Source organism: Apis cerana, linkage group LG2 (genome assembly GCF_029169275.1).
Source record: "Apis cerana isolate GH-2021 linkage group LG2, AcerK_1.0, whole genome shotgun sequence".
NCBI lineage: Eukaryota > Metazoa > Arthropoda > Insecta > Hymenoptera > Apidae > Apis > Apis cerana.
This window is the reverse complement of record NC_083853.1, coordinates 3084137-3108906: the sequence shown is the minus strand read 5'-3', so window position 1 is coordinate 3108906 and position 24770 is coordinate 3084137. Positions and strand designations below refer to the sequence as shown.

At 30.3% G+C, this 24770-nt stretch overlaps 1 protein-coding gene across 5 annotated transcripts in view; it reads left to right on the top strand.

Annotated features, from left to right (window-relative positions):
• LOC107992647 (insulin-like growth factor-binding protein complex acid labile subunit) overlaps positions 1-24770 on the top strand; it is a 439321-nt gene that overhangs the window by 259342 nt on the left and 155209 nt on the right. Inside the window, exon 2 of one of the 5 annotated variants that reach the window (XM_062072151.1) lies at positions 7246-7289. The exons of 3 other annotated variants lie outside the window; for them this stretch is intronic. The gene's annotated coding sequence lies outside the window, so the exon portion shown is untranslated. Of the gene's footprint in view, positions 1-6943; positions 6964-7245; positions 7290-24770 lie in introns of those variants that run through there. One more of the 5 variants, XM_062072152.1, reaches the window with a different exon arrangement.

Here is a 24770-nt window from a genome sequence, read left to right as displayed (position 1 = left end):
ATTTATACGACTCGAGCATGGTTCTTATATTCAAGTTTCATAGAACGCAATCTTTTGTACGTATCTTTCCTTAGTGTTGGTTGTAATTATAAGACGTTTGAAAAATTTCTTTTTGCAAAAACTGACGTTTCCTTTTCTTTCGTTACATTTCGCCATTGTGCCTAGTTCTAATAGAATTCTCGGTATTCAATTTTAAATTCAAATTTCTCAAAAAATACTATTGTAATATTATGTGTCTAAATATTTTTTTTTTAATTAAATAGAGAATAGTATTTATACTTTTATATGAATAATAGTTATGCATATTTTTTATTCGGGAATAATATTTTCATTAGCCTTTAAATACTTAGAACAAATAAAAAGATTCAAATAAATGTTAAATTTAAAAAATAATTACATGTATCGTTAAGAAATAATCAGAATGACATTCTTTTTGCTATAAAGATTCATCTTAATGATTTTTATATTTACATTTATTAATATATATAATTATTGATGTAAATTATAAGAATAAAAAAGTTATAAGAATAATTGAATAATTTTGTTTTTTGTCTATTAATCGTTTATCACAAATTTTTCTCAAATTATCCTTCCCTCATGGAGGATAATATTTTACAAAAGTTAGAGCGGTTAGCCTAATGTTCGATAATGAATAAATATAATTTTATTTTCCACATTTAATTTTCCACTTCTACCCTTTCCCCTTGATAGTCGTACACCAGCCAGAAAAATTATAAAGCCCGTTCGAAATTTTCATTCTGCGCACCTGCACCATTTTTTATTACGGTCGAAATTTAAATGCGTTTATGTCAAGTAAACAAAACGCGGGGCAAACATTTTCCATCGTCATTTCTACCTGGAATCTCGTCGTAAAAGCGGAGTCGTTTTTTCTTTTTTTTTTTCCCCCTTGAATTAACATATCACCCAATCGCTACCCACGCCTTCATCTCGCTCCTGTACACGGTTACGCTCGGTGAGTAAAGAACGAAGGGAGCAAATTAAAAAAAGAAAAAAAATATATACGCAAACATCTCGCGTTAAAATAGCATCGAAATACGAGGTATCGATTTAATTGCGTATCCATTAAGCGTACACCGCTCAAACGATCCTCTCCCCTCTTAAAAAAAAAAAAAAAAAGAGTAATAAACGTCATTGTTGATGAAACGCAAAACGAATCGTCCACGACATCGCTGTGTCACGTTCCTCCCTCCTATCGTTTGTATATATATATATATATATATATACATCGCGAATTGTTTCCATCCCGATTCGAAACCTATTTTTCTTCCTTCTTTTTTTTTTTTTTGTTTCATTTAGGCTCGTATGCGTATGCGCGTTATCCGGATATCGGGTCGAAAGTGCGAACAGGAGGGGGGATAGGGGTAAAAATGCGTTGAACCAGGGGCCAGAAGCGGGGAAAATAAAGCACGTGTGAACGTAACGCGCGGCATAAAATTCGCAACCGCGTATGGCGAATGTAAATCGTGGAGGATCGGAGGCGCATGAATTTAATCGGGATAGAGGGAGGGGAAAGAGGGGAGAGGTAGCATGTAAATTTTGAGAGGCGCGTACCATGTCTGCGTGGAGGTGGAGGGGGCAAAGCGGACGGGTGCATGTAAATTTTATTGCAATCAGCTATTGTAAACAGGATTACCGGCCGTGCAACGTGAAAACTATTTGTCCCCTCCCTCTATTTCGAGGCTAGTGGAGGACCTCTACGAAACTTAAGCGCGATCCTCGTGCCCTCTGTCGGATGTTTCGACAGGAAATAACGAGGATTAATCTTGGCCTTAGGTGTTGTGACCATTATTGGAAAGTATGATTAAAAGGAATGAATGGAAATCTTGTAAATGGAATAGATTCTGTCAATAATTTCAAAAATATAATTTCGGTGTATAAATTGTTCCAGATTTTAATATATTCTGCAAGATATAAGTTAATTCTCTTTAATAAGAATAAAATGTATATATAGTTATTGCGATATTATAAGATATTGTTTATGCAAAAATAATTCTGTTAATTCTATCAAAATATCTACTGTTCTTGATTGTACAAGATTAGTAAACGAAAATAGAATTTATTTTCTACATGTGACTAGTATAAAATGTATCAATATCCATTAATTAATATTTTTTTTTTATTATCTTTTCTAATACACGATATTTATCTTTTGTACTCGAAAAAATTATAACATTTCACTGTTGCACGTAGAAATTAAAGATACTTTGAAAAAGCTCTCGAAAATATTTACATTATCGCCTCTAGATATTTTGCATAACACATCAAAATTGATCCACGCTACAACGTGAAATTTCTTTTCTTTTTCTCCAAACACTGCGTCTCTTATTCAGTCGTATCCAAAATTTTTTCGAAATATCCCGTATCACAAACGGGTTCGATCGATGCTAAAAAGTGAGCGCGCACGTATATTAATAAATTTCGCGAATCGTTGCTCTTTCGGCAACTCTTTTTTTTTTTTCCTTTTTTTTTTATCGTTGCACAATTTTTGTTTTCAATTTGAATGTATCCGCGGCGAAATACGCGGCCACCATTTTCCACGACGTTTCAATTATCAATTTTAGGCAATTTCGAGCGCCGCTCCGAATTTCGAACAAAAGCCGGGGATAAGATCAGCCAGTGTTGATACAATTTTTAAAACGACGCCCGAAAATTCTGATTGCCTCTGCTCCTCCCATCGGCCGTAAATTTGCCGTTACACTTGCATTTGAAATCAGTTAGGGTTGCCAGACGCATGCGAACTTTATTACAATCGTGTCCTGTTGGGATGCATCCCCTCTATTCCTTTTTTTTTCTCGTGCTGCAAATGGGGATGCATAGAAGAAGGGCACACACACGGGTAGACGAAGGGCAATCGATGAAATCCTATTACGTTTAAAATGCACGAACGTTTAACCGCCTCCGCAATTTGCATATCTTCTTATACCAGGCCATCTTTTCATTCCTTGGAATTGCAGTAAGTGCACAATGTTGGAGCCACAGTGGCCACCTGCGAAGTTATTGTAGTAATCTAAGGATAATAGATAATATCGTTTCTTTTTCTTTTCTTTTTTTTCTGTTCATTTTCTTTCTTTTTTTTTCATTTTTTTTTGGAGAGAAGAGAATTTTTATGGCCGACTCTTGAAGAGGATTCCTGATTGCTAAGAGTACTGATTTTTACAGAGGCTCAAAGGACTCTTTTAATTTATTCTTTCTTGGAAATGAAGCTAGCTTGAATTTCTCTAGTTTTCCTTTCTTTCAAATTTACGTGTTACGTATTATAGAGATAGAGGAATTTTAAAAGGACTAATTAATTCCTTGGATAAATTGAATGTTTTTGAAATAGCCGACGTAGAAACGAATTATATATTCATTGCTGTATTTTACATAAATAATATTTATTATGTATAATTGAAAATGAATGTACAAAAATTAAATTTTTAAGCGATAAGTATTGCTACAAAAATAGCGATTGAAGTATATGAAAAATATTCTGGTAATTCCAACAAAAAATATTTCAAAAATCTATTTAAATCGCTATATAATTGAATAAATAAATAATTATTTGCTTATTAAGTTTTTAATTTCATAATAGTAATATGTTCGAATTAATAATCTAGTAACTTTTTTTATTGAAGAAATTTATTCATTATTAAAAATTAGAATAAAAATTAAAACAATGTTTATATATTAATTTATATATCTGTATGTATTGATATCTTTTAATAAAAATAAGGGATAGAGCCTATTAATACCAAAATAAAGTCAGACGAAGTTTTATTCATTCATTTTATTTGTTCAATCGATTTTATACGTTCCATCTTTCTGATTTTTTTCGACCTTTGCTATTTTGGTACTTTCATAAATGTTTAATTTAGAGATTAAACTGATGAATTTAAAACATTTACCTCTTTCTGAAAATAATTTGTGTTTAATAATTTTTGTATGTTATAATCTATCGACAATTTTTACTATTTTTATTTTTATATGTCGTAATAAATTTTTTGTTTAAAACATATCCCCAAACATTATATTAAATATTCACAATTTTCATTTTTCATGAAAAAATTTCTACATATATATTTTCCCATATTAATTTTTAAATTAGCTGAACATTGTTCCATCCATCATAAATCCTATGTTTTTTGCACGGTCTAATTAATTTTAGAGAATTCTTTTTATCGAAATTATTATTCTCTCCACTTATGAAGATCTATTAAAATCTACTTTGAATAAAATTGATTATAAAATAAATCTTCATGTAAGAATAAAAACAATTATTGTTATTTATCAGTTATATTTTCTAAGTTCGAATTATTAAACTTCTTGATATAATAAATAATTTTTTAACCTGATTTGAAAAAAGTACAAATATATATATATATTTTTAGCAATATCCTCGAAATCGAGATTTGAAACTAGAATTTCTATCTACAATATTCTAAAAGAAGAAATAACGTTCAACTGCCATTTCTTTTATCTTCAAAGTATACTCGATAAAAAAAAAAGAAAAAGAAGAATATCAAACAAAAACATTCTCTTTACCTATATCGCTTTCGATTACCCGTTAACGAAAAAAAAAAAAAACTTTTACAGTCACTTTTGCACGAACACAAGAGATTTGATAGTGGTTTCGCGCTTCGAATGATATTGCTTGTTGCTTCAATTCCCTTATTTATTTATACGTTGATATTTGCGCGCGGGATCTAATGGTAGAAAACTCTTTTCCACTCGTTTCGTACACTGCAAATTATTCAGCCTCTTTTTAACCGAGGTTTATCCACGCAATTAAAATTTACTTTGAACGCGAGACTTTTCCACTCCGCCCATGAAAGCTGTCCGGCACAGAGCCGAGCGTATATCCTTTCGTTTCTTTCACTTGAACTTTTCAGTGAAGGCGCATTAGCTCGTTAACCCGTCCTTAATTCGCGATTTCAACCAGATTGTGGCCTGATACCGAATCTGCTGCACGGAAGAAAATGATTACGCTCTCGCCAAAACGGGATTCTTACGTTGAAGAAAGAGAAAAATCAAACAATGGAATAGGACTATTTCGCGATTGATTATATTTACATTTGTATTAGCATTTATATTACGTTGATGTATTAAGTTATAGCAGGATCTTGAGTCTGTTAGAGAGATAAATATTTTTGCGCAAATTATCTTTATCATATAGATGTAAAGGATATTTTAATACATATTCGTGGGATATTCTTGGAGAATCGATCATGGAGACTAAAAATAAACAAAAGCAAAAATGTTGATTCAGGTTTGTTCGAGTTGTAGATAGTTTAGATTCGAATTGAGGAAAGAATTATAGTAGTGTCAAAATTATTAGGAAAGTTTAAAAAAATTATATCGACAATTTACATTTGTTTCATATTAACACTATTGGATCAGTCAAAATGACTGGTTTTATTGTTCTTTTAGAAATTTTTTTTTAAAATACTTTTTTGCCTGAAAAATAAAATGACTTTTACAAGTATTAAATATTGTGGCTTCCACTTTTTCTTTAATATGAATCGCAGTCATTTTAACTGGTATCGGTAAAAATAGGTATATGTCCATCTCTGATAGTTCTAGTGTTAAATAGAATATATGTAAATAGGAAATGGTTCTTAATTTATACATATTTGAAAGCTTATAAGAAATTTTATATTCTATAAATATTTTATATTCTATAAAAATTTTATATTCTATAAATACATAATGCATTTTGTATTATGTACGAAGAAACAGAAATAAAATTTTAAAATTAAAATTGAATTAAAAAAAAAAGGATTCTACTATATCGATTAAATTCAAATTCCGTAAGATGAAATAAATACACACATAATTTACACACGATAAGCACAAAAACCAAAATTTCCTTCGCTCAAATCCTTCATCGAAATCTTGTTCCTAATATAAATCCAATTAATCTTTTACTTAACTAATTCTTGATCAGTTCCAATAAACGTGAAACCTACAATAGCTTCGATACTGTTACCATTCTCGTTGCACTCTTGCATTAAAAGCTAAAAAGAAAGAAGAAAGAAAATGGCAGGAAATCAAGAACAAAAGAAAAATTCGAGTTTTCTCCCGTATAACTGTACAGGGAATCACGAAGAATCAAAAGAAGGCGGAGATACAATGGAGATACGGCAGACACGGAAGGGTATCGAAACGGTTGAAATTCGTGCACAGCTTTTCCCCCTTTTCGGAAAAGTCGCGGAATCTTTTAGTTGTGGCAGTATGAAGGGGAAGGCGGAGACGGCATTTATGCGCGTAGACGGCAAGGTTCGCCCGTTCAAAGCGCAATAAGCAAGCGAAGCATGTAATCGACTATCTGGCAGTAAATCCTCTGTGGTGAATGTACACGGCCGGTCTCTGTGTCCGCGTATCGAGCACTCGGTTGCCACCCCAAATTCCTATTCTGTTACACCGCTTTCCCTCTCTTTCTCGCGCTCGCTCACTCGCTCGCCTCGTCCCTCTTCGCGCGTGTTATGCGCTCTACGATTACCGACCGAGGCTGTCATCGCGTATGTCGTCGGCCCGTGATTCACGCTTGAAACATTTTCGAGTTTTTTCTTTTTTTTTTCTTTTTTCCTTTTTTTTTAAACGGCCGATGCTGAAACGTCGGAAATGACGGGAAAACGGGTGTCTCCTCCGTATCAAAGGGATTCTTTGTTACATACGAGAATTGCGTATGTAGGTATGCGAAATAAGCGATTCACTTTGGATACGCGAGGGGAGAGTTTTATTGGCCTGGCGATAAGGTTTCGTGGATCGAACAAGGTTTTACTTTGAATACTTGGACAGAATCATGGTTTCGTCGCGGTGAGATGTTTTAGAGTAATGTTTTGTAAATAGTAATTTTTAAACTATTAAAGGAAAAGTTGTTTTTTTATTTTTTTTTTATTTTATTATCGTTCAAGTTGTTGGATGATGGAATTCTAGAGATTGTGAAATCGATATTAAATACAGGTAACGATGATTCAATTTAATTTAATTATCTTTTAAAGGAAAATATTATGATGTATACCTCATTTTGAGTAAAATTCTGTTGTGTAAAGTTTATTGTTTTGCGATATAATAATTAATCATTACAATATTAAATGGCAAAAATATTACTCTCCAAAATAACAATTATTATTTATTTGTAATTCACTATATCAGATGTTTAATTTCGTTAATTAAAATTATTAATTTCTATGTTATTCGTTGTCATTTATATAATTTACTAATAATTTTTTCCCTCTGTTTTAGGTAAGTGATATATATCAGCAATTATTCTTCTGAAGAGCACATGTGTAAGTAATAACTTATAAACTTTGAAAATATTTTAAGATATATTTAAATAGAATTAAAACTTTTGGACGAGTTTATATTAGTTTAGATTCATACATTTAACAAACTCATTTAATGTGATATATATTTAATAATTATGGTTAACGTGTGCATAATGCAAAGAGAGTACATAGTTGAAACGGAAGAGAGCCATGCAACATGCTTATAACAAAGGAACAGTGCTTATAATGGTTACAGCTAAGGAGAAGCAAGTGTTGATTTAACTCTTTGTGTGTTTTCAGATGTTCTAACGAATAAATTAAATTTAAAATTAAAATTGGAATTAATTAAGAATTAAGGATTGGTATAATAGTATAGAAATGATATAAAAATTTAAAAAAAACTTAAAAGATTTTCATTAAACAATAATTTAATATTTTTTATAATTTTCATTCTATCTTTATATGTAATTTTGATTATATTTAAAGTAATAAGTTTTTTCTGCATCAAAGATTTGTTATTTTTTCTAAATTAAAAAATATTTTGAGATATAACTTTCTTACATGCAATATTAAATTCGTAAAACAATTCCATAATCTAATTGTATTTTCTCGCTTTATATTATTAAATTGGCAAAGGGCAAATACTTTGATAAATGGTATTTGTCTGTCTGCGAAAGAAAATTAAACAGTTTGCAAACAATTATTCCTGGTAGTAAATCTTCATTGCGGAAAAAAACTTATTATATCCAAGAGCAAAGGGCGTTTGCTTCAAAGAAAACGGAACATTTAATTTAAATACAAGTATTTAACAGTGACTTCATGAATCTTACTGAAATGACTTTGGTAAAGAACATGATACACTATACAGAAACATTTTAATATCATTCTGTTAAATTGTATAAATAAGATTTGAAATAATTAGATTCTTTTGGAATAATATTACTTCATAATAAATTTTAATATAATTAAATGCAAGTTAAATAACTAAAAATTGAAATAATTGAACTTATATAATCTTTAAATAATCTTTCATCAATTATATTTTGTGTTTAATTGTACTGACATGACATGTACGAAATTACATATAAAATTATTGATAACGTTGATATAACTTTCAAAATATTTATAATTAAAAAAACAAATAAAATTTATTATTGATGAAAAATTTAAATGGCGAATATAATTTGACATAAAAATTAAATCGAATCAATTATTAATAAAAATTTGTTTTTTGATGGACAAGGATGTATTTTGTAATGACATATATGTTAAAATAAATAAAAATTAATTTAGCAATCTAAAATTAAAAATATTTCTTATATTGCAAGAATTAAAAAAAATTATGTAAAAGATATCAGCTTTTGTATCAATTAAAAATTCCATTTAACCTATCGATGCTTCGACAATGAATACTTGCTATTCAATCATTTATTTATTTTTACTGATATCTCTTGATTAAAAAATTATAATATCTCAAAATATTTGTCTTACGAAATATACATTATTTTCATTATTAATTAATTAATATCTTACAAAGAATCCTAACGTTTTAATATTCATCAGAAAAATTATAATTACCAAAATTACTAAATTAAAAAATATCAAAAAATTAAAACTCACAATAATTAAAATTTCAAATTAATAAATATTAATAACAAGTTATTATTCATAAACGCTAAAATTAACAATTTATTTACGTTAAAAGAGTATTTAATCATTAAACATGATTATTAAATGGTGATATTCTTAAATTAAAAAATACCAGCATCGGGAAATTAAAATAGAAAATTAAACAAATTTTAACATTAAAGTGCGAAATGTTAAATTTTCCCACCATCAAGGCAATACAAATCGCAAGAATGTCGCTTAGGAATGTTAATTTATTATTTCACGGTAGACTCTAAAAGGAGATCCTGCCGTTACGCAGGAAAAGCTCGTTAACTCGCAATTTCGGTGGAAATTAGTTAAGTAGTTTGGCGGGTTTTCAGCACGCGATTTTCAATGCCGCGTGGATCTCGTTTAACGCGAGATTCGTTCTCAGGAATAAAAATCCGCCGCAAGGGGGTGTAGCTGGCGAAAATTGTTGTGGTTTGAGGAGAGAATATTTTGTTCGACAACTAGGGGCCGAATCATTCAACGAGACTCCTGATTGGTTCGTTAACTGCCAAGGCGATGGCGCGAGTGATTTTATCAAAATTTCCTTCTTGATTCGAGTAACGACGCGTGATATTGAATATTGCGAAACAACAATTGAAACAAGAATTTCCGGATAAATTTCTTAATTCCTTAATTCGATTGAAATTGTATACTTAAGCAATATAATAAATAAAAGAATTAAGGGAAATTTATGCGATTCATTCTGAACTAATTTTGTTTGATAAGAGCCACATTTGTGGCATGTCGTATTATATGTTTTCATCGTTTAAAAATGTAATGAAAATCGTAATAATGGTAAATTTTAATGAAGATGTGCGTAATTTATGTACTAAATTTCGTAGTTGAAGTGAAATTCAAAAAAATATTTATATATTTTGTCATGTTTAGCTTATATTTGAAATCTGATAATGGATAAAATTAGATAAACACGAGTCTAAAAAGATCAGATTTTCCTCTCGATTTAAACGATTCTTTCTATAAATTGCTTCCAACTTTAATGGATAACTTTAAATTTAATGAATTCTCTATGTAATGGACAACTTGAACAACTTGATTTATAATAATTTTTCTCTGTATAATATTTTCTATCTTCTATAATATTTCTAACAAACAGAAGCTGTCCTAAGAAAAACTAATTTTGTTATTAAAAATTATCTTAATTATCGACATTCGTTACTTTTTTCCTTGAACATATTTTAAATAAATATTCATGGTATTAATTTGTGTCTAACAATCAAATATAAACTCCATTGGTACGGATTGGCATCGATTCGCAAGAAAACTAAGGCAATCGTCTTAAATTTTTTCTTCAAGACCCTACAATTTATGCCGTCTTAACACGGACTATTAGATATTGCCAAGGCGTGTATGCACATATCCGGTGCATAAAACTTGGCATCGGAATTGATGGGGCCAATACGAGGAAGGGGCGTGGGCGGAGCGGACTAATTTATTAAATCCGGTTTGGAGAACGTAACACGCGCGCGATAACACGACGGGTATATGAAATCGCTCGTCCACGCCACACAAAGAAGAATTTGGTCTAAGTTGTACTTGGATTAAGACAAAGCCAATTCTTCGCCGCGTATGAAAAATGACTCTTGGCTCTTGTCGCATTACTTCATTTAAAACTTTGTACTTTAGATTGATGCCATGTCGTTTCGATATATTTGATTTTAGGATTTCTTTATTGAAAAATTTAATCTGTTTCGATGAGCTTGAGTTTTAGCAGTTAAGATTTAATAAATTAAATAATGATTTTGAGAATTTCATAACGTGATAAATATTCGTGATAATTGTTTTGTATTCGTTCGTTTATGTTTTTAAAAATATTTTTTTTTTTTTTTTACAAAAAGATAATATGTTAATTTCCCAGGAAATGATAAATAAGGCTTTACATATTGTTAATGGAATTTTACGAATGATAATAAACATTTCACTTCATAACAAATTTATGTAGATCAATTTATCAATTTACTAATATTATGAATAATACAAGTGTATATCTGTAGTTTTACAAAAATATTGCGATAATACGTGATCGTGTTGCCAATATCGTTCTTTTAAAAATCGATCGACGATCGATCGACCTGTTTCCTATAGAATTATCATATAATACTTGTGTACAGTTATTTCATTATTATTATTATTATTATTATTATTTTTTCTTTTCGAAAATAAATATTCGAAAGAACGAATATTAACCATTGAATCGTGAGTCGATCATATGCGATCGTTTCGATCCGATTACGCGATTGCTTCTCCCACGTGTTCGAGTAGAAAAAACTGCTGGGTTTCGATTACTCGGAACAAAAATATAGAATGTGTTTTTAGAAGAAAACCTGTGATAAAGCTTAATCGAATCTCGTCGATCGATCGATAAGACATAACGATTTAGGTGTGACGATTTAGAATGATGGCGAATTAGGTCGTTTACAAAGATAATATAAAAAGAAATATCTCTGGTTCATCTGGTGGAATTTATAGTTCTGTTATTTCCTGTAATTAATCACGAGGGCAAGGTGTTTTCAATCGATCGAATCGGTTCGAAGGAAGAAAAGCTTCCCGCAACAGGAAATTCGATTATGGAAGTTGTCATGCGGATTCATTCTTGTTGCTTCGATGAACGAGGTTTCATCGAGTTTCAAAGGCGTGGGCATTGCGGAGGTGTTTCCATTCTATTAAATTAGATGTTCGATCAAAACATTTTGTACCTTCTATAATTTTGAAATCTCGAACAACGAGAAATTGTAACGAGTAATTCGTAATAAATTAATTAAAAGTTAAAGAAAAATTGATTAAAAGTTAAAGTTTCGTAGCGTGTTACATATAAGGGAGATAAGATATTTTAAATACCGTTATCATTGCATATTTAATCTTTGTTTAAGGTTAATCCGTAACAATTTGAATTAGAAATTTTGAAATTAGACAATCGTCGAATATTTAATTTTCATTTATATTCTATATACGATAAATGTTTATTTAATACGCGAATACGTGAATACACGTTATAACGATCCAATTATAAATAGGAGATTTGCAACGACATACGCTTGTTTCAATAAAGATTATCCAACTCGTGTTGTTACAATAAATAATATTAGTAGATGTATAGTCAGATATATGAGACAAAATATAAATCGCGTATTACGAATGATAAATAAGATCAAAAATATTCATCGGATCGTATGTGATCCGTCAAGATCGAAAATATTGACTAATTAATTCGACTGGTCATATACCAGTCTTTCTATACATTTGAATTTATAATAAATAATTGAGTGTATTCATACGATTTCTTTTTCTGTTTAATCAATTGATAAATTAATAATAATAAAAAAAAGAATTAATCTTTAAAAATTTTTCAACACCGATATATACGATATATTGGAAGGAAACAATTCACCTGATTTCTCCTGAAATTGGCTCGCAATGTTTGAACATAAACGTTGATGCACGATTTCCGATCGAAATGGATATTTTTTTGAATAAAAATACATAGGTGTCCGTGTGATGAACGCGAATGTATCGATAGCAAAAAATATTCGCACGATTTCACGAAAAAATATATTCAGTGACAAACAGCGATAAACCGATCTCTCTCTTCCTCTTTCTCTCTCTTTCTCTCTCTCTCTCTCTCTCCACAAGGAATAATCGCGTTTTATACGTTTTCGAGCAAATAATACTCTTCAATGAGATGATTATTATTATATAGAGATTCAGAAATCAATCATATTTTTCGAAAATGAATGAACTCGCATGGACTCAACAAACAAATTTTCAATTATCACAATTAATTTGCCAATCGAAAATAATCTTTAAGACATTACTAGATGCTTAGTATGGGTATCACAGTATTGAAACTCGACCGTGTGTTTACCCTCTCTCGGAACACTGTCAGCTTTCAAGATGCTTGACGCGTCGATCGTGATCCACGTCGCTTACAACACGACACGCGATGTTAGACACGACTGGCATCTACTTCGACACCTTGCATCATACCCGATTGCCCTGATTCCATCACCCAGTTATATACCCAAACATCCCGTCGATTGTTATTACACTTATTGCTCTCGATCGTTTGTTCTATTACGTTCCGGTTCGATTCACGTTTCGATCAACACTTTTTTCGCTCGACAGTGTTGTATTGGAATTGTACGTCGTAGAGAGATTATTCGATCCATCGAAAAAAGACATTTTTTCAAGCGACGAAGGAAACTCGTTTCGAAATTTTAATTATGAATATTCTATTCCGTTATTCTAATTATTCGAAATTATTGTTATTGTATATATTACTTTCGACAATATAAATGGTAACGTCTTTTCGTTACCAGGATAGAAATAAAATTTAATTTGCAATTGGACACGTCAAGAGTGTGTATTACAGAATTGGGTAAAAATGTATAATATTGAGATTGAAGAATAGAAGTGGAAAATGTCCCTAAAAAAATATTGGATCGTTCTTTTTATATCATTATCTTAATATTGTTTTAAATAAGCGTATTATTTTTCTCAAAATGTAGAATAATTTATTTAAGAAAACTCTTCATTGCATTTGTCTGTTATATAAAAAAATATGTACTGAAAATCGTAATCACATTGAGAATCTCATCAAAAATCGTTGATGCAATTTATCGAAGATTTATACCAAATGATTATTCCACGTTTTCAATTTACTTTCGCGAACAATCTTTCTTCCTTTCTTACATTGTATCTCAAGATACAAAAATTGGAAAAATGACTGCATTCCCTCCGTCCTCCCTTTTCGATTCTCAATGCAATGCTTCTGGCGAACGATATATCGGCGTATACGTTTCAACGGATCACCGATTGAAATATTCAATTATATAAACTCGCGTGGACAGCCGGGCTCTCGCGTATTTCGCTTTATCTTTTTCATTCGCGTCACTTCCAGTTTAACTTTGCCGCGCGGAGTTGATTCACGTTTCATTTAATCGTGAAACGCCGTGAAGGGAGAAGCAGCAACTCTGTAACCGAACGATTTCTGGCGATATTTGCGCCCAAACTGTATGGAAATCCCTGTCCCTCGAGAGACCGCGCGCGCAAAGCTTATTTACGTTGGTAAAATAGCCGGGGCGAAATAATAGAAAATTCGTGAGGTATCTCGGATCAGGGAGTGGATTAAACGAGCCACGCGAATCAATCATCCTTAATTTTGATGTTAATCGTTTGATTTCTGAGAAATTAAAATAATCGATTCTCTAAATTCTTTAAAAAAAAAAGAAAGAAATAGAATTCGTCGGAAATTTTTATTATATTTTTTCGATATAATTATATTAATTTTTCGATACTTTTATCACTATATAGTTTCTTTATTATTCATTATGTGTTTATTTTTGATACAAAAGAATGGAAAAGAGTTTGATAAGCTAGCTACTTAGTTGTTTCATTTATAAATTATAAATGAAATGAATGAAGAGAAATATACTAAAGTATAACTTTTAAATGTCATTTAAATTGTCTCGTTTAATTTATTTACATATATGTTTAATAAAAATTGTAAAAAAATACATCGAGGGACAAAAACAAAAAATATTTGGTGTTAAATTTTCGATTTTTATAAAAAAAAGATTAATGAATCATTTGTGTATGAAAATGTAATAAAAAAATCTTTTCTTCTTTTAATCTTTTTTTTTTATAATAAATTAACTATTATGGCTTTTTTTTAGAGATGAATTATCGTTAAATCGATTTACAAAGCTTCGATAAGCATGAAACTCTTTTATTTATTAATTGAATCCAATTAAAATGAATGCTTCTAGAACAGCAAACGCTTTAATCGTGTTAATCAACGATTAATCAATTCATCGTTCACTTCTTGTATCTCTAATTAGTAGCTCTTTTAAATGTGATTACAGTAATCCTGTTTGTTTATGTCGTGTGATAAATCATCAAATAAATTAATTGAAAAGCAAGAAAGTTTTTGCCAATAATTTTATGTATTACGTTCAATTTTTTCCTCTTATATCTTGTTTGTTGTTTTATATTTAGAGATATAAAGGAAAAAAAGAAGATTATAAAATACATGTAATAAAATTGTTATAAGAGAATTAAAATAATTATTTATATTAGATATTATAGATACATTATTTATATTACAAAGAAAGAAATTCTTTAATCTTAAAAATTACACAATTATCTCCTAATATGTAGAAGAAAATATTAAAACAGAATTTTAAACGTATCAATGTAATTAATAAAGTAAATTGATGAAATAGAATAAAACGAAATAGAACTTCATTAAATGATAAATTTAATTTTCTATTCTATCAATCTTATATCTATTGACAGAATCAAAAGATGTTAGCATTTACATTAAATACTTTGCCAGTATATTTTTATCTTGTATTTGTATCATAATAATTAAAAGATAGTTATCATTTCTCTTCTACTTTTTTTTAAATAATTTTTTGATTTAAAAGATAAATAAACTTATATTAATAATATATATTTGATTAATGTATTAAAGATAAAATGTATATATTGTATTGTATTAAATAAAAATAAAAAATTACAGATAATTATAAATTTTTACGTATGTTTTAGAAAAATATTGAATAATGATTGATAAAACTTCAAACGATTCATATTTATATAATGTTTTTATCTCTTTTATATCATACTAACAAAATTTTGTCAGAAAAAATGTGAGGTACTTTTTATAGTGAGATTTTAATTAATTCGTCGAAATTAAACAGAAGTAGACAACTAATATTATGGTTGACCAAGTAAATAATACGAGTTTCTATTGTATGTAAATGTCCTTTAATAAAAAACATTTTATTTGCTCAAATAATATTTTTTAATAATAAATAATAATGTATAAATGATTCAAAATTGAAAAAAAGGTAAAAATATAACAAATGTTTCATCTTTCAATAGATTCTTAATTAATAAATGTATTTATTCATCCTCATATGATTCTTTCAAACTCGAAGACTGAAATGCATCCAGTATGTACATTGAATGAAAAAATAATATACCATGTCTTATAATTTCTTCATAGAATTAAAAAAATAAAGAAAAATATTCGATAGATATTTATATGTATTCCTTTCAGTTTTTGTTATTTAAAATTCATTCAAACTAGACATACAAAGAAAAAGAAAGAAGAAAAACGATACAATGAGAATTACTTATATCTTAATAATTTATAAAACAATCAAAGATTATTGTAAAACGAACAAAGATTAACCAAGATAAAAAGGATATATTCAAAACTCTTATATTCCTTACAATTTATATAATTTCAAATCCTCTTAAATTAACCATTAAAATCTTCGATCAAAGGCTTAATACAAAAATGTAATCGCACAGATTAACCTATAAAAGAAGACAAAGGAGAGGGGACAATGTCGATTAAACGAACAGCTCCAAATGCAACGATTTCTAAATCGCGATACCGGTTTCGGTATGAATGGCAAGCAATTCTAACGACGAGACGCCTGTCCTTAAGAACGAGTAATCGATCGGTATTGTACCGGTGCCTGCACGCCCGCGATACGCTCGAACCTCGCCTCCCAATCGGCAAATCTATTACATTATCGATGTTCAAGGTATGCGGACATGTCGATAGCGACACTCGAAATTTCGAGCGCGACGCGAGACACGTGGATACATTCACGTTAGGTTGCTTCTCTCCAACCCGCGTTCACAACTTTGTTGTGACTTCACGTGTATAGTATTCCCCGATTTAAGAGGGTAATGATTGCGTTATACGCGAAAATGTATCTGAAGGGAAGGGGAAACAGAGGTATTGCGGGAAGATGGATGTATCGAGGATTGAAAATTGGGTTACATCGGGTATGTAATGCGCATTATTATATATGCGTGTACATATACACACGATTGTATTGGTATGTATATGGTATATTTGATCGATTTGCGGTATTAAATGTATAATAGCGTTGGAGAGGAATATGGGATATTGTAATAATGTGGGTCATCGTGATTTTGAATATGTGTTGGATTAATGAGTTTGTGGATGGAGTTTAAGCTAGATTTTGATGTTTAAATTTAGCAATTGGGAAAAATATGTACAATATTCGGAAATATTTAGAGGAGAAGGCGGATCGAATCATTGTTTAGGTTATTTATTCGCAGTGGTATGAGTGAACATTTTTATTGTAATTATTTGACAATGGATATTAATTTTTATTCGAGCATCGCTGCTCAAAAATGTCTATTATATGTGCTATTTTATATTTAAATTTATAACATTTATTTTTGAAACGTTTAATATATATATAATAAAAGAATTATTAACAATAATATAATAGTCTTTCATTTATAAAGAAATACAAAGAAATTTTTGTATAAATAGAAATGTGAATAGAATTATTTATAATTATTAACACGAAAAATAATACTTGCACGAGAAAAATAAAGAGAACAGAAAGAAAGTATTATCTTACAAAGAAAATTAAATAATTTAATAAATATAATTTAAATATTTTTCAACGATATTAATTAAAGATTAAGAATCACATTGCGCTATATGTTTGTAAACACGAGATAATGATCGTATGTGTTAAATACATGCAAATAAAATTACTTTATGTTATCAAGATGAATATGACCCGTCTGTAAACTGTATTAAATCTGATTTTAATTCATATTAAAATGTCCAACACATTCACCGCTGGTCGTATTTCAGCTCACTTTTCATTCACGCTAATTAGATTCTACATTACAACGAACAATGAAGTATATAACCAGAGATTTATAGTACAAATATATGAACGCGCAAAATATATTATGCGACATACTTTGTGCTCTTCTATTATCGTTAAACATAATTACACCTCTGCAAATGTAAGTAATTATGTATCGTACAATATTAACACGTTCATCGTATGAGAATCACAAAGAAAGTATAAATGAAATGATGTTCCCTTTCAGTTATCGTTAATCGAGATTATAAATAGATATATTATAAAAAGATATAAAAAGATTATAAAAAGATATAAAATTGAAGTATTAATCGTAAAGAATATAATAATATAATGAAGATGAGTATAATTTTTTTAGAGAATTATGATAGTTTTTCCTTATTTTTCTTGTTTTTTCTTCTTATTATTACTAATGATAAGAAAAACGAAAGAAATCAATTATTTATTTATATTTGTATAAAAAATAATAAGTATTCTCCTCTATGTAAAAAATATTAAAGACATGCTGTAACGAGTATTGATTGATTTTATTCATTTGGGAAAAATTTATGTAAAGAATTTTCAAAATGAAATAAATGTTATTTATCATCGACGATAATTAAAAGAATGCTCTGATAAATTTGCTGGATTGACTAGTTTAAAACTTATGCTTTAAATAAATTAAATAGATCAAAAATTACACGAATATTTGTGGTAGATATATTTCCTTTGTGGGCAAGTGTAAAAGAATCACCATAATATAATATAAGTGATATAGAAGCAAAGTTAAGAGAAATAAGCAAGAGATTCCTGAAATACCATTGCAATTACGCGCAGTTTCAAATAAAAGTTCGATTTTTCACGTAAAAAGCATGAAAAAAGCTAAATTTCGCCATCAAAACCTATTCAGAAAATAAAGAAAACTATGCCATTGAAATGGCTTTTTGTTTCATTTCGATATTTCGATCGATTGCCGAGATATAAGGACTCAAAGTTTTCATGGCACTTAACGTAGCATGGAGAGATTATGAATAAGTCAATGATCTTTACTTTTTAGAACTACATTTTTCTAAGAATCGTGTTTGTCGTTTGTCCGAAGTTTGGGATAAGTCATTTGGGACGAGTGAGAAGTCCGAGTGAATGATTAAAAATTACCTTTTTCTTTACATGACGATATCTCGGAAATCGGAAGTATCGTATCGAGACAAATAAAAATACGTTTTAAAAAGTAAAGTTTCACGCTTCCAATGATCGTTCACTCGGTGGTCGGAAATTATTAATTTCGAAATTCAAGTTTTTCTAATTTTAATAAAATTTAATCAGGTTCAAAGTAAATGATTAAATATCATTCTTTTCTTTATACGATAACTTGCGAACCGAAAATCGTATCAAAATAAACGAAAAAGCATTTTAAACTTTCAGATAGCGGTTTAAAATTTTTCTAATTTTAATAGGATTTAATTGAGTTTTAAGATAAATCACTTTAAATAGATATATTTAAATATTGGAGAGTTAAGAATTATGTTCTCTTGTTACATAAACCATCCTATATAATTTATTTTAACTTGAAAAATCATTTTTAATATTTTTAATCGAAATATAATAACTTTTTAAATACAAGAAAAAAAGAAATAATTAGACTTAACAGTAGATACTTTCAATTCATTTGTTTATACAATATTTTAATACGAATCATCATCAATAATTCGTTTAATTTTTTGAAACTTCTTCGGTATATATCATACATCAGAAGAAAAGTTAACTTTTTACACAATTTTAGAATTTACAGCTAATACTTCAAAATTTAAGTTAAGCTAACTAGTTTAAAAAGTTTGAAATCTCTATTCAAAAAGATTATAATCTTTTCTTGTCGGATAAAATGACCTCGCCATTCGACGTGTTGACGAATTGTCCAAAAAAAACAGAATACGAAAACTTTGATTAGATTTCCAATACGCTTGTTTCAGGAAAGGCAAGTATCTTGACGTTGCGAAATCGAATCACATAATCCAGTTTCGTATTTTGATGCAGTATATTGCACTTCTGTCGCAATGATTTTACTTGCTAAAGGAACGAGGAAATACGTGAAAGACGTGGTAGACACTAGGGTTACCAGAACCGTAACAAGGCAAATGGATGGAGTAATGTCGTAAAATGGAGTGTGTAAGATGAAATATTGATATTAATTTGTGAATGAAAACGGAGGAAATCTTGTATATTTCGTCTTTAACTTATTTTTAATTCAATTGACGAATACGTAGTAGATTAATACAATAGGACCATTTTGATTTTAGTGTTAAATCAATTTCTCTTGCATTGCAATTAAACGTTTTCAAAAAATCTTATAACTATTTTTCAATTTTTTAATTTTGATACTTGATAATTCATAGACAAAAAGAATTGTAGGCTTTAAACAAAATTAAAAAAAGATTCTGAAAGCTTCACTTGAAGAAAGATATAAAGTTCTTAAAATTAATTATATTAAAAAGTATATTAAAAAGAACAATTTTCTTATACATTTATCTAAATTAAAGAATTCGATCCTATTGTTGGATCAAATTTTAAAGCGAAAATTCAGCTAAGCCGGACGATTATATTTAAGCCTATTACGATTATCTCCTAATAATTTCTGGATCAATCCGTCAAACACGCAAATGTGAGAATATCCTAAAGTGATATTCCAATATCAAAATACCGAGAATAGTGCAATCGGGATCGATCGAATTAACTCTGCAAATCGCGAGCGCTGCGTTCGAGCGCGATTCAACCCACTTTGCGCGTCAAAAATTTATATTTACAAGATTTTAGAACGATTACATTGAATCGAATTCGTCGAACCGATCAATGAACAACGAAGCCAAATGGTGGAAATCGAATTCCCCGAGAAAATTGAATTATAATCACCAATTTTGATTTTTAAATCGTGAACAAAACGGGCGAGGAATCGTTTAGGCCCTCTAATAAAAGATCTAATAAAAAGATCGGCGTTAAATTTACGCGTGGAATAGCAGGCGACGATATAACCAATCCTCCACCCCTTCTCTTTCTCCTCACACCATACCGAACTGTGGAAAATTCGTCTGTGATCGGCCGGTGACTCCTCCGCCGATAAAGAAGATTTAGATCGATTTAAGATTCCAATTTCCGGGGGCTTCTCATGGGAGCCAGGGAGAGGCACTTGGGAGGGCGACGTCGGGAGGGGAAAGGAGACGTGCCACTGGCATATCGTGATGAAAGGACGAAGAAGCACAAGAATGGTTCCTCGTAGATAGTAGCCCGGTTTCGGTACTAGGCTAGGATTCAAAGTAGATGGTTCGCTTCGCTCCGAATTACTAGACTCCACTTTCTTCTCTCATCCTTCTCTCATTTTTTTTTATTTCTTATTCTTTATTACTTTTTTCTTCTCCTTTTTCTTCTTCTTCTTCTTCTTAAAGTTGGTTTCCATTTAGAAGTCTCTTTTCGCTGTTATACAGCGAATTCTTTGAACAGTTACGTTATTTTTATAATTGGATTTACAGTTAGATATTAGAATATCTGGATCACGAAATATTTACCTGATGTAATTCGGTTAGACAGTTTTATTTAAAGATTCATTCTCTTTCTTAGAGAGTTCTAACTCCTTCACTAATCTTATTGCACTAGTTTTGCTTTACAAAGTAATTCGGTCGGATAGTTCTATCTTTTCTTTTTCTTTTTCTTTTTTTTTAAAGTAGGTATTTTTATTAGACTCTTTCCTTTGCGTTATCATACACCTCTTCCCTTGTCCTCTTTTCAAATATACGATTCCATCTCATCCATATCGCCAATCTTACCAACACTTACCTCTTTCTCTTACTTTTTGAATACAACCCCTCCTCCCCCCCCATCTCCGTCCCCGTCTTATCTCGGGGGAGCAGGTGTTCTGAAAACATTCACCGGAACCGTTGGACTACGTTACCGAAAGGGAGATACTGTGCAATGGTATTTATAAGTAAGATCGAGGGTAGACGCGTGGATACCGATGTTCAGATTATATCCATGTCGCTTCCTCCTCGAGTCTCTGCTTACATTGGATTACAATGGTCACGTTAAATTCCACCGATATCTTGAATTAAACCGGTCAGTATTCCTCCTTTTTCCCCTTACTTTCTCCGCCATCTCTTCGCCTTTCTCTTCCATCGAAATTCCATTTTGGCCGTTATTAGTTCTTGCTTGAATCTCGTCTAACCAATCCTTTCGCGATTTGCTTACATACACGTTGTGTAACATATTTATGCGTTTAATGTATTCACATATAATATCGTGGTTCGCCGCATCCGGAGCAAGATCCGCACCGTTCTAGTATCGGCTGCCCTGCATTTTTGAAAGAATGATTTATGGATCGGCGATATTTACGCGCTAATATGTCAGTTTACTCTTGTTCTTCTTTTTTACTTTGCGCATTTTGCTTATCGCTTTTCATAGAGGATCTCTCTCTCGAATAGGAAATTTGTACCGATTCTTGTTACCTACATTAGATCGCGATTCAGCTTTTGATATTTTCAAGTGTGATTTGAAATATTTTTGTGTAGAAGAAATTTTATTTAGTCGGATGATAGTTATGGTAGTTGCAATATTTAAGTATGTTTTGTAATAGAACATTCATATAAAATATATTATTAAACTATATTAATTTAATATTATGATAAATTTAGATTCAGTTGGATATTTAATGATTATATTATACAATGTTTTACAAATTTACAAAGATTATTTCTTATATAATAATTAATAATATTTCGATAAATATTTTATTAATTTCTTCGTAACAATTTTGGACAAAAAATATATCATTTTAATTTTTTTTCAACTAGTCCATGTTTCTATTGTCGCGTTAAAAGTTTGCCTTATACAACGAAACGTGAAGGAATTATGGAACTTTTAATACAATAACTCGGATGATTAATGTAGACCACGATAAAAACCAATATATGCGGCTTGTCGTTAATGTCATCTTGGATTCGAGTGAATGGACGACTAAATCCGGATTACCAACCACGTGGTTTCTCCTTTCTCTTTCCTCCTTTCACCGGCATCCTACGATTCTTTTCTTCCTTTTCACTAGCTACATTTTCATCTTCTTATAAAACACGAATTCAATTTTCAATAAATTTTAAATAACTTGTATTTTAATTAATTTAATAGAATGAAATGTTTTTATTTTCATTTCTATTGTAAAACTTATCTTTACATAAATATTAAAAATTTACTTATTATTTTTATTATTGAATAACTAACTTAAATTTGTTTAATTTTAAATTAAAATTATGATCATTTATGTATTTTATTTTTCGTATTTGCTTATTCATCAACATTTGTATATTATATATTATATATTAATCTTATATACAAATTTTCATTATCTTTTTATCTTCAATGCGTACATTTTTTAAATGGATTTTATTTATTTCAATTCTTATTTAAAAAAATATATTTCAATGCTTTTTTATATTTATTTTTTTATTCCATTTTAATGTTTCCACATTTATCTCTAAGCACGTATTTTTTTCATTTATTTTTCATAGCTCTCCTCCACTGTCCCGGATCATAGTCGTTATCATCCCTTTCCATTTCATGCCCGACTTTTGTTATTCTCTACACGAGACACGTAAAAGAATTCCCTGTATGTCCATTCATCCGCCCTTATCTTTCCTTCCTTCCCCGTATTTTGTTCTTTGAACTTTTTAATTCTATCCTATTCCGTATTCGCTCTGACCTCTCTCTGTTATTCTCATCACCTCTCCATCTTTGTTTAATCTCTGTGCGAATACATATAAGGGGATTGGACAAAGAATATTTCGTATTTCAATCCTGTCATATTTACGCATTTGTTCACAGCTTTAATCTTTCCTCCATTTTTTTCGATTCTGAACACGTATGCGTGTACGTATACGTATCCATGTGTTCTTTTTTTTGTGCTATCTTATTAAGAAAATCCTTTCATGTTGCCGTTTTTTAAAATAGCCTTTATATTCAGATTTGTAATTTGTTTTGATAACTTCGAATCAAAGAATATTTTATAATATTTACAAAATGAATAAATATTGCAAGGAAAAGGTATAAGAAAGTATTTATGTAACGGCTTTTTCATGCTTATTTATCGACCAGTTTGAAATATTAAAATAGTTTGTGCGACCAAAAAGGATTGCTATAAAAGAAACGAGGGAAATTCAATTAGAAATATTTATATTAACTAAATAAATTATTATATTAACTAAGTAAATTTTACGTGACCAATCTTACCAATATAATTTTAACTTTATAAATTAATATTGTTGCAAATATAACAATCATAAGATACACAATACATAAATATAATACAAGAATAATTCTCTTTAATTGGACCATTAGTCCATGGCGCGGGAAGCAATCATCTTTGCCTTAGCAACATCTATTCCTATATCACGATAACGAAGACAGAGCTTCAAGTCCAGTTTCAAGTTTCCTAAGCCGAAGCTTAACTCCTTACCTATATACTATAAGTCTGGGACCACGGATCTCAGTGAGCCACTACGCCCTTCCACACCTTCAACCACCCTCCACTCTCCACTCGCTCTCTCGCAATTATACTGTATTTTTTTTTTTTTTTTTGCCAAACCTGCGACCCATCTCCTGAATCTTCTCCTCCCCCTCATATCGCGCTCTTCCGTCCTCGACATCGCCATGTTCCATCCCCCGTAATTGGCCCTTGGACCAAGCCAAGTCGAAGAAAGAGCGTGAAAGAGTAAGGAGTCAAAGAAGCTCGCTCGAGGAGGCAAGGGGGAGGAAGAGGAAACAAAATTGGGTGAAGAAGTTTAGGGAGCGAGTGGAAAGAAATACGTGGAGGATAGCCACGAAAGAAATTGTGGAGAGTGGATGATGGATAGAAGAAGAAAGGAAGGAGAGAGGAAAAGTGAGATAGGTGGAAGCAATGATTTGCATCGATGAGGAAAGGAACATGGTCTCGTGGATACAGTGGTCGGTCGGAAGACACGAGAGGGGTTTTCGAAAAAACGGAGGGAGAAAGTAGAGAGAAAAAAGTGGAGCAACAACAAACTGTAATTAGGAAAGGAGAAGAAAAGGAGGGAAAGTAGGGCTGTGTGGACAAATGAGAACGGGTATAAAGAAAGGGGTGCAAAAAGAAGTTCGTGTTGGCGGGGGAAAAGTAGGGAAAAAT